Source organism: Felis catus, chromosome C1, assembly GCF_018350175.1.
Source record: "Felis catus isolate Fca126 chromosome C1, F.catus_Fca126_mat1.0, whole genome shotgun sequence".
Classification (NCBI taxonomy): Eukaryota; Metazoa; Chordata; class Mammalia; order Carnivora; family Felidae; genus Felis; species Felis catus.
The window spans coordinates 50,979,666-50,991,610 of NC_058375.1; the positions used below are offsets into that span (position 1 = coordinate 50,979,666).

Here is an 11,945-nt window from a genome sequence, read left to right on the forward strand (position 1 = left end):
TCTATTTTACACTTTCTAATCTATTTTGTCATTAATATAGTTAAATTTTACATTTTATTACATAAACCCATCCAAGGGAGAGGTCAAATGTATTGTCAATTGTTAGTCTAGAATTAAAAAAATGATTTGTAATGTATTGATAACTGAAGAAACTAAGAGAATGATGTAATCATTTTATGGCTTTTGTGTCAAGGGCTTATTTAGTATATTCAGTTTACCAAAAAAAAAAAAAAAAACCCAGCTTTTGAAATACACTTCTTTTCTCAGTTCAGTCCTTCTGACTCTGGCCTTCATGGGCCTTTCTGCAAATTGATTGCTATTTCAAATGCCCTGGCCTCAGTACACCTGGCTTGGAGTTCTAATTTTACTGTGTGACCCCAGGCAAGTTACTAATGCTTCTTGAGTTCAGTTCTTTCATCTGTACCTGGGTTCATTCTTTCCTCGTGGGTGTCTTGTAAGATTCTGCAAGGTGATATTTGTGCCCAACATGATACACCTTAGTAGATGGGAAATCCTTCTTTGTGGCCAATAGATATAAAGTAAGGCTGGTTGCCCTCCATTTTTTATTTTTATTTATTTAAGATTTTATTGTAAGTAATCTCTACACTCAGTGTGGGGCTCAAAGTTACAACCCCAAGATCAGGAGTCACATGCTCCACCGACTGAGCCAGCCAAGGCACTCACCCCACCCGTTTTTAGAATGAGCACCACAGGAATCCATTTCCAGTTATGTTGTGAGCATGTGGGTGGGAAAACTGAAGATATTAATCATAGGTACTCCATTATCATACTTTGCTGCATTGTATTGCTATTACTGGCTAACAGGGTTTTTAATCCCAGTTTTCTTTTTTTAATGTTCACTTATTTTTGAAAGAACATGAGTGGGGGAGGGGAAGAGAGGGAGGGTTACAGGATCTGAAGCAGGTCTGTGTCGACAGCAGAGAGCCTGATGCAGGGTTTAAACTCAACTGCGAGATCATGACCTGAGCCGAAGTCTGATGCTTAACCGACTGAGCTATCTATGCGCCCCTCCTAGTTTTTCTTTACTTTTGTAAAACTAAAAGTACTTTTTTGCTCTGCTTGTGAAATGATACAGGATGTTGAGAAAATAGTACTGTCCCATGTACCTTTCACCCTTCTCCCCCCAGTGGTAAAACATCTTGCATAACTAGGGTTAAGTCACAAGGAAGTATTCTTCCCTAGATCCTTTGGAGGGAGCATGATCCTGTCAATACTCTAGTTTCAGACTTCTGGTTTCTAGAATTGTGTGTTTTGTTTTAAGCCACCTACTTTGTTATAGTTTGTTATGGCAGCCCCAGGAAACTTTATATAGTGTTTGTGAACCCCGTTTGACACCCATGCACTGCTTTCTTTTAGACTAATAACCTGTTTCTGTAGACATGTGAGGGTGGAGAATTATAGGTCAAGGAGCAATTCTGCTGATGCTGATATACGTTTAATGACCAGATTGAGAGACAAGCCTGTAGGTAATCCTCTCCAACTTGGATGCTTACTTTGACCTACACCTACAAGGTCAAAACCCCCTTTGTTGTGGGATTCACTTGGGAATAGTATTTAAGTTGCTTTTTCCACTGGTGTGTGGAGGGATAAGAATTTTTAGACAAGAGTAGACAGTAGGGGGCCCCTGGCTGGCTCAGTTAGTAGAGCATGCAACTCGATCTCTGAATTGTAAGTTTGAGCCCCAAGTTGGGTGTAGAGATTACTTAAATTTTTTTGAGAGCAAAAGCAGGGGAGGGGCAGAGAGGGGGACAGAGAATCCAAAGCAGGCTCTGGTGAGAGCAGCGAGCCCAATGTGGGGCTCAAACTCAGGAACCACAAGGATCACGACATAAGCCAAAGTCCTACACTAAGTGTCTGCCTCTTGATCTCAGTTCAGGTGGTCATCTTGTGGTTTGTGAGTTAAAGCCCTGCATTGGGCTCTGCATTGACAGTGAGGAGCCTGCTTGGGATTCTGTCTTTCCCTCTCTGCCCCTCCCCTCCTTGTGCTCGTGCTGGTGCACATGTGCGCTCTCAAAATAAACTTTATTTAAAAAATAAACACCGTTGGTAATATCCTTTAGTCCTTGCTACTCTATCAAGTCTACAAAACCTCTTGTATTTTCCCTTTTATCTGGCCCTCGTTCCTACGTTCCCTTCCCTGGAAAGGGTTCCCACCCACTAATAGTCCTATAGTTCACTGATGTTTTTCTTCTAAAGTATGTCCTTTTGTGAGTGATGGTGTTTCTAATTTATGTGAAAGGAATTATGCTTTGGATCTTATATATTTTTAAAAAGATGTATATATTGGTATGTACATAAGACTCAAGATTTCTAATGAATTTTACAGTATTTATCCACACTATTTTATCACTTTGTCTAGTGGTGGACACCCAGGCTGCTCCAACCCCCCACCCTACCCTGCAACAATGCTGCTTATGAACATCTTCGTCTCTGACCCCATAAGGACCTCAAAAAGAGTACCTGTTGGCTCCTGAAGTGAGCTTAGGATTAATTCCTCTCAGTATCGCCAGGTTGCTCTTCACAATGGTTCTATTTTGTGAAAATAGGTGAAGACCACCTGGATGAAAACAAACCCGGGGTATTCATTCAGACCTAGCTATGATAAAGTAGTCAGCCTCCATGGCCAGTATTTCGCAGACTCAAAGGCAGCTGGGAGTGGAAGAGCTTTACATTGTTAAAGGGAAGGCTCCATATGCTCCTACTGAAAGTTATTGGCATGGGAAGCTAACTACAAACAGGGCATCTTATGTCCGGGTTTTGGGGAACATACATGGCTTCTCTGGTTGGTTCCAAGTTGGAAATGGGAACCAACATAGGGAATTTGGTAGTCCTTGACCAAGTCTGACCATCCTGGGCCAATTGCTGCAAAGGTGGTTTGGCTTCCCAGGCTAATTGCTATAGAAGTTGTTGGTCAGAGTTCTGTTGTCATAAGTACTTTGGCTATTTGTGTATTTGACTAGAGTTGCCACTTCTACATCTTGTTTTTTAAGTTTATCTTGAGAGTGAGAGAATGTGAGCAGGGGAGGGACAGAGAAGAGAGAGAGAATCCCAAGCAGACTCCACACTGTCAGCTCGAGCCCAATGCCAGGCTCAGTCTCAAACTGTCACTTCATGACCTGAGCCAGAATCAAGAGTTGGATGCTTGGGGCACTGGGGGCACCTAGATGACTCAGTTAAGTGTCTTGACTTTGGCTCAGGTCATGATCTCGTGGTTTGAGTTCAAGTCCCAAGTAGGGCTCTGCTGACAGCTCAGAGCCTGGAGCCTGCTTCAGATATTGTTTCCCTCTCTGCACCTCCCCCACTCATGCTCGTGCTCTTCGCTCTCTCTCTCTTTCTCTAGCTCTCTGAAAGAAGTAAATAAATAGAGTTGGATGCTTAACTGACTAAGCTACCCAGGTAACCTCTCACTCAACTTTTCCCAACATAATGGATGTAAAATAGTATCCCATTGTTGAAGATCTGTATTTCTCTAATTACTGAACTTGAGAAGCTAGCTGTCCCTATATTTTTAGTCATTTAGATTTCACCCTCTATTGCTGATTCATAAGCTTTGCTCTTTTATCAATGACCGCCTCCCCCCTTCTTTTTTCCCCTTAAGTAATCTCTACACCCAACATGGGGCTTGAACTCACAATCTCAAGATCAAGAGTCACATGCTCTCAGACTGAGCCAGCCAGGCACTCAAGGCTCTTTTGATTGTTGATTTACAAGACCCTCTTTGTAGGTCTGGATAGTAACCTCATATTTTTGGAGGGTACAAATACATTCTCCCAGTTCATTACTCATTTGTTAATTTTGGCTGTTGTATCCTCTTTGAGTAGAAATCCTTACTATTTTATGTAATCAAACTAATAATTGTTTTTGCCTTCCGTTTCATGCTTTTAAGTATTTTAAGAATTCCCTTCCCGGGGTGCCTGAGTGACTCAGTTGGTTAAGCTTCTGACTCTTGGTTTTGGCTCAGGTCATGATCTCATATGAGTGAAATCCTATGGTATTTGTCTTTTCTCTGACTGCTTTAATTTAACATAATACAATCTAACCAACTAAGCCACCCAGACACCCTAATTTATTTTTAATTGTGGTCACAATCACATAACATTAAATTTACCATCTTAGGGGCGCCTGGGTGGCGCAGTCGGTTAAGCGTCCGACTTCAGCCAGGTCACGATCTCGCGGTCCGTGAGTTTGAGCCCCGCGTCGGGCTCTGGGCTGATGGCTCAGAGCCTGGAGCCTGTTTCCGATTCTGTGTCTCTCTGCCCCTCCCCCGTTCATGCTCTGTGTCTCTCTGTCCCAAAAATAAAATAAACGTTGAAAAAAAAAATTAAAAAAAAAAAATTTACCATCTTAAACATTTTTAGGTGTACAGTTTAGTGTTAAGTACATTCATGTTGTGCAACAGATCTCTAGAACTTTATCTTGCAAAACTAAAACTATGTGTATATTAATTCCCTCTTCCCTTTCCCCCAGCAACAGCTTTCTACTTTGTTTTTATGATTTGACTACTTTTTTTTTAATTTTTCTTTTTTCTTTTATTTTTTTAGAGACCAAGTGCAAGTGGGGGAGGGGCAGAGAGAGAGGGAGACACAAAATCTGAAGCAGGCTCCAGGCTCTGAGCTGTCAGCACAGGGCCCAACGCGGGGCTCGAACTCACAAACTGTGAGATGATGACCTGAGCCGAAGTCAGCCACTTAACTGACTAAGCCACTAGGGCACCCCTGATTTTGACTACTTTAGATCTCTCGTGAGTGACATCATCAGTATATGTCCTTTGATGACTGGCTTACTTAGTATAATATTCTCGAAATTCATCCATGTTGTAACATGTGATAGGATCTCATTTTTTTTTTAAGGCTGTGTGACATTCCACTGTGTGTAAATAACCACATTTCCTTTATCCATCTGTTCGTGGACATTTGGGTTGTTCATACCTCTTGGCTATTGTGAATAATGCTGTAATGAACATGAGTGTATAAATATCTCTTAAGATTCTGCTTTGAGTTCTTATGGATAAATACCCAGAAGTGGACTTGCTGGATCATATGGTAATTTTTAATTTTTTCAGGAGGTTTGGTATTGTGTTACATAGTGGCTGTACCATTTATGTTCCTAATTGCCTCCAGATTTTTAAAGAAGTGTGAACACCCTAGGGACTAAGTCCTTACCCACATCCTGTCCTTGTTTCTGTAAGGTTAGCATATGAAGAGAGTTAGAAGGTACCAGTGGATCAACAAATTCTTTGCAACAAACCTTGAATGGTTTCCAGCCATTCTCAGAAACTAATTGCTCCCTGCAAATCTGCATAGTCTGGGAAGTCAAAGACTTAAAGGAGGTGATACCCATACTAAGCCTGAAGGTCCTAGAAGTTAGATGGGCAAAGACAAAAAGAAGGGCTTCCAGGTAGATAGAACAGCCTGGAAAACCCAGCACTGAAGAGGACTTGACTCCCGCAGAGAATTCCTATTGCTTCCTTGTGGCTCAAGCCTAAAGCTCTTCTAAAAAAAAATCCACGTTTTTGACTTTTATTTCATTGTTAGTTTTTCTTTGGAAGTATGTGGTAATCTCCCCCAGGCAGACTGCACAGGCCAGGCTGTTAGAGACTGAGATGACCATCTCTTCTCACAAGGGAAGATATGAGCTCAATACCAAGATTCTGAACATCTTTATGCTAAAACAGACATTCTCTGACTGTGTAGAGTTTGTGGTCTCAGTGGGAAAGCCAGGCATTAAAGAAAGAATTGTGAGTTATATATAAGGGGAAGTGTACTGTGTTTCCTGGGAACCTGCAGAAAGGGGATTGAGAAGCCTTGGAAGGTTCATCGTAGGAAATAGACTTAAGATGAGACGTGGAAGAAGTCAAGAAATAATAACAGCCACAGCCAGTTTTGGAATTAGAGGGGAGAAGTTACAATTTCTTGGTAAATTTGCACAAGGTTAATAAGGAACGTGATGTTTTCCTTTTGCCAGTTTTTAGGGTCAGATCAGTGCATGCAGATCCCCCACTAAAGTCTGAAGAATAAATTCAAGCTGCTAAAAGTGAATAATTTGATATTTGTTGCCTTAGAGTACTCTGAGCTGCACAGTGCAGCCTCCAAGCCAGACAGGGATGACAAATGTTCCTAAGCCTAAGGACAGTGCCTGGGAAGCAGAATCAGAAGGTGACAATTTAGAGGTCTTGGGATTCTGTGATAAGCTGCGGGTACCTGCATCTTACTTGTGAAAGGGAAGGAAGGGGAAGTTACCCATCATTTATCACTGAAACATCACAGCTGTTAGAACATTGGTTTGGGGTTTTTTGTTTGTTTGTTTGTTTGTTTGTTTTTATTTAAGTTTGTTTATTTTGAGAGAGAACACGGGAGGGAGAGAGAATCCCAAGCAGACTCTGCACTGTCAGCTCAGAGCCTAATACGGGGCTTGACCTCACAAACTGCGAGATCATGATTTCGACTGAGCCAAGAAATGACTGAGCCAAATCAAGAGTCAGATGCTCCAGGCGCCCTTAGAGCAATGATTTTTTAAAAAGTGATTTGTAGGGGCACCCGGGTGGCTTTGTCAGTTAAATGCCAGACTTCAGCTCAGGGCATGATCTCGCAGTTTGTGGGTTCAAGCCCCGCATCGGGCTCTGTGCTGACAGCTCGGAGCCTGGAGCCTGCTTTTGGATTCTGTGTCTCCCTCTCTCTCTGCCCCTCCCCTGTTTGTTCTCTGTGTCTCTCTCATACAAAAATAAAAAATGAACATTTTGTAAAAATTAAAAGGTGATTTGCATACCTTGTGCAATTTTAGAGTACAATGATTTTTATTTTCTGCTTGTGTCCCTTAAATGATATCTTTTCATTAAAAGTCTTAGTAATCATCTTTTTAGTTGCTGCATGATTCCTCAGACAAATATACCATCATTTGTTACATCTTTCTCCTGCCTTTGGACATTTTGGTTTTATGTAGTCAGCATAAGCATAAAATTGGAAGTTTTTAAGATTGGAACATTCCCTTTTTTCAGCCCTATAGGACTCCTGCCGTAGGACTGTTTAGCAGGACTGGAATGAGTGGATCAAAGAGCATGGTCATTTTATGGCTTTTGCTAAATATTATCCATATTCCTTTCAAAAACCGTGTTCGCGGTTTCAGCTGTCTCAACTCCAAGGGCCAGCTCACCTCTGGCTGCCAACAAAGGATGTAATTGAAAACACATTACAATAGGAAAAAAGTGGTACCTATGTAACTTTCAAAATTCTAGTGAGAATACAAACCTGGTTGCATTATGTCACTGGGTATTATGATGAGGCTCCATACCTATTTATCTACTTGTAGCTTGTGATTTTTTTTTAAGTGTACATCTTTAAGGACTTGTTCTCTCACATTTCCCTGCATTGCTGAAGAACTGGGCCTCTTTCTACCCACTAAATCTTTTATCTCCTCTAGTTTCATGTTTTTAACTTCCGTTGGTTTTAGCCTTTGTCTCATTTACATTAAATAGCCTTCATCATATTTCCTTTAGGATTTCTAAAATTTATTAAAAATTTTTGTTTTGGGGTGCCTAGGTGCCTCAGTTGGTTGAGGCCTACTCAGTTGGTTGACCTACTCTTGGTTTTGGCTCAGGTCATGATCTCACGGTTTGTGGGATCGAGCCCCGCGTTGGGCTCTGCACGGAGCTCTGTGCTGTCAGTCTGCTTGGGATTCTCTTCCTCTCTCTGCCTCTCACCCACTTGTGCATACGCACTCTCTCAAAATAAATAAACTTTAATTTTTTTGTTTCATTTCTTTTACCAATATTTACCTTTTTCTTATTCTTAATGTAGTTTAATTCCCTTCTTTTACTCTCCTTTTCTATTTCACTTTAGGGCTATATTTATGTCTCCTTGCTCTTCTGGGTTTCATTTTAGTTTGTGTTTAGACCAGAGCTGGAGAAGACCGTTCTCTAGGGAAGAAGTGTGGAGAGGACCTAGTGTGTTTACAAACAAATTTTGAGGCCACCACTGCCCTTAAACTCCCCCTAATTCTAATCCCTGTGCAGTGGGGACCCTCCCTTCACCCCAACCCACAAAAGGAGTCCAAGAAGCTAAGGGAGGAGCCTGCTCAGAGAGCCTTCCCCCTCCCCCTACCTTCTAGCCAAGCTCCCCGAATTTCCTGGCTAAACAGCTTGGAGCCCTATACTAGGGTTTTCCAGCACCTCTTACCTACTAACCTAAAAACAGATAGCTGGTATGCATATGCTTGGGCCCTAAAGCTGGGCATGGACTGATGGAGTGTAGTTGTTTGGGGAGAGGTGTGGATGAGTCTGGATGTCCACCTGTATATAATAAGAACCCTCCAAACCCTCCAAAGAATGCACAGCAGGTAGGAGGATGCGTTTGGCAGTGGCCCAGAGGTGATTCTCCTGTCCCACGACCTGGTATGGAACTCGGACAGGCCTGAGAATTCTGAACTAGAACGTGGCATGCTATGTCCTTATGAAGGCATATTTGTTAGTACTTTGCTAGGCTTATAATTTTTAAATGTTCAGGTAGGATGTGTGGGCCTCCCTTTGTACTCTTGCTCTAGAGTTAGAGGTGAGCCATTCTGATTTACTGAAACCTGGGAGTTTTTGAAGGGTTACATTTAGGGGAATGTCCTGATCAAAACTATGCTCAGAGACTTTGGTGGTGAATTTTTTAAAAATGGAATTAAAGGAGAAGATCCTAGGATAAAGAAGGAGGTAGCTAAAACTTAAGGGGAAGAAGAAGACCTCATTAAACAAGATACAAATTTAGTCCAGAAAAATTTTTACCTTTAGTCAGAGGTAAAGAATAGAAACAAAGGTATAAGTTTTAAGATTAAGCGGACAAAATAGGGGCACCTGGGTGGCTCAGTCAGTTGAGTGTCTGACTTCAGCTCAGGTCATGATTGCACAGCTCGTGAGTTCAAGCCCTGCATCTGGCTCTGTGCTGACAGCTCAGCCTGGTGCCTGCTTCAGATTCTGTGTCTCCCTCTCTCTCTGCCCTGCCCCCACGAATGCTCTGTCTCTCTCTCAAAATAAACAAACATTAAAAAAAAAAAAAGAAAATGATGTATACCTTAAACTTCGACACAGTGTTATATGTCAATTATGTCTCAAAAATAATTGGGGTCTCCTAGGTGGCTTAATCAGTTGAACATCTGACTCTTGATTTTGGCTCAGGTTATGACCTCAGGGTTGTGGAATCAAGTCCTGCATCAGGCTCCATGCTGAGTATAGAGCCTACTTAAGATTCTCTCTCTCTTGCTCCCTCCCTTTGCCCCTCTACCCCACTCACACACTTTCTCTCCTTAAAAAGAAAATGATTAATATAAAGAAAAGGACAGAGAGTTCAACCAACACAGAGTTAGAAGCAATAGAATGCATCCAGGTGATGCACTATGGAACATTCTTACCAACTGTGCAGGCTTGATTCTTCATACAGTCCTTTCTTTCAAGGTTTTCACTTTGAAGGCCAAGGCCAAACTTTGTAGTTTAAGCTGATGATTTCCAGATTCAGGGAAGTTTTTTGAGGAGTCATGCAGATTTGCTGCACCTGCCATCCCAAGGTAAAGGAGTATTTTGGTCCATGATGTCAAAGCCACACACTGTGTCAACTCAAGTTCTTCAAAGGAAATACAAAAACCTTGGGACCTTGAACTGCTAAACAGATTTACTACTCCAGTGTTGCCCAGTCTTGATTAAGATACTGCATGACTTTTCCTTCTCTGTTTCTCTTCTTTATCACTTTTGGTTTTACACAGAATTCGTTTTTTAATCGTCAAAGCTAAAGACATAGTAAAAAAAATAACGACATTATCACTTGAAGCTTATCACCATCTGCTGTTCACCACTTAATCATGATGACACCATAACTCTAGCAAAAAGTCCAAAGAATTATTCACCCTCCCAAGCACACCAGTGGAATTGTAATATACTGGACAGTTAGAAGAACAATGGCGGTAGATCATCTTATTTAAACTTTTGAGATAATAATAACAATTCAGACGTGGAAAACCCTTGTGAAATTTTCTTTCTTGTTTGGTAACAAGATCATTAATCCTTACAGCATACTGTAAGGTTTAGAGAGTAGAGTAAGCAATAAGGCGCCTGGGTGGCTCAGTTGGTTGAGCTTCCGACTTGCGCTCAGGTCATGATCTCTTGGTTTGTGAATTTGAGACCCGCGTCGGGCTCTGTGCTGACAGCTCGGAGCCTGGAGCCTGCTTGGGATTCTGTGTCTCCCTCTCTCTCTGCCCCTTGCCTGCTCACACTCTGTCTCCATCTCTCAAAAATAAACAAACATTAAATTAAAAAGAGTGAGCAAGAGTACTAGATAATACATTTGAAACATAAAAGACTACTGTAACCTTTACAGGCACAAAGTTGAAGTTTCAAGCAAGCCTAGATGATCTCCAGTTTTCATCAGAACTATAAATAGACCAACATCTAAATAAGCAGGTATCCCCAGGGGCCCCTGGCTGGCTCAGTCAGAAGAGCATGTGACTCTTGATCTCAGGGCCATAAGGTGGAGTCCCACAATGACTGTAGAGATTACTCAATAAACAGCACTCTTATCTACTCCAGAGAACCTGTTATACTTTGAACATTCATGTGGGTACTATAAAGATAGCGACCTGAATCACTTACCTGAAATTTCTTGCCTGCTTTCATGATTTTAGTCTTCTTTTTCAATGGGTGCATGATTTCCTGAAAAGTATGAATCTTCTGAGTACAGTTCATCTGGAAAAAACTGCCCTGTCCCATCTGCAGTTAATGAGATCAGCAGCCATCTTTTTTCTTCCATTCTAACATGATCTCCAAACAAAATCTGGATTTGCAAATCAGAGAGGCAAAGTTATCGAGTCTCCCTATTGCATAGAACAGCGGGAGGGCGAACCAAAATGTCTTTAGCGGTAACATTTGTAATAGGCTGTCCTGGAGATAACTGTTGGCAGCCTACCACCTCAGCTGTATATGGAGACACACTGTCCCCACTCAGGCCCTGAAACTGACAGATTGCACGAGGTCCCAGCAGCAGCACCATCCCTCCTTGAAGGCCAAAGCCTCACAGATTTGCCTGACTTCTAAAGAAAAAAAATTCTGTTACAAAAGTTTCTGTTATCTAATTACTTATACTGGGCTTTGTGCACATTAAACTCCTTGGGTTTACGGCTCTTCTACAAGTAGGAAATGGAGACAGACTTATATCTGAATTACAAAGCTGCAAAGCCAGTGAAATGAAAAACATTAATATAGCCATATCTACAAAGTTGTTCTTTTGGAATTTAATAGTTGTTCACAGCATGATTACCGTCGTCCTACCCACTCCAGAACAGGCTCTCTAGAACTCTGCCTGTCTTTAGGAGACCTGATTCTCACATGGTATTTCTCTTCAAACCCACTGGGGAGCCTGCCTTCCCCCAGCATGCCAAGACAGAAGCAGCTCTCATACTGAGGCAGAAACCTAGAAGATGCTTATATTAGGCTTTTTTTTTCTTATTGGCTCCAAATTAAAACATGAAATTAAATTGTTCCTGAGAACATGTGGACTCCCTCCCCGCCCCCGCCCCCCCCAATCCATTACTTGAAAAATTATTAACTTTGCAAGCAAACTGTTAAAAAATTAACATAGCAACAACTTGATACAAGTAGTGAGTCTCCGGGTGCCTGGGTGGCTGAGTCAGTTGACCATCTGACTCTTGATTTTGGCTCAGGTCATAATCTCACAGTTTTTGAGCCCCTTGTTGGGCTTTGGGCTGACAGGGTGGAGCCTCCTCTCTGCTCCTCCCCTGCTCACATTTCTTTCTCTCTCTCTCTCTTTCAGAATAAAATAAGCTTTAAGAAAAGACTCCCAACAACAATAAAGAACAATTAAAGAAAGAAAGAAGTGAGGCTCAAAAGCAAGATCCTTGCTGTCTCACCCAGAGTAAGGAGGGTGTGGTCCTGCCCCTCCAGC

The 11,945-nt window shown here is 41.8% G+C and overlaps 1 long non-coding RNA gene across 2 annotated transcripts in view; it reads right to left on the reverse strand.

The window, feature by feature from the left end:
* The window catches only part of LOC123379640, a 37,534-nt gene extending 26,264 nt beyond the window's left edge, over positions 1–11,270 (reverse strand). The window contains exons 1-3 of one of the 2 annotated variants that reach the window (XR_006584353.1): positions 10,637–11,270; positions 9,406–9,776; positions 90–2,578 (exon numbers count right to left, since the gene is read on the reverse strand). This is a non-coding gene — a long non-coding RNA (uncharacterized LOC123379640). Of the gene's footprint in view, positions 1–89; positions 2,579–9,405; positions 9,777–10,636 lie in introns of those variants that run through there. The other variant, XR_006584352.1, reaches the window with a different exon arrangement.
* Positions 11,271–11,945: the final 675 nt, after the last annotated feature.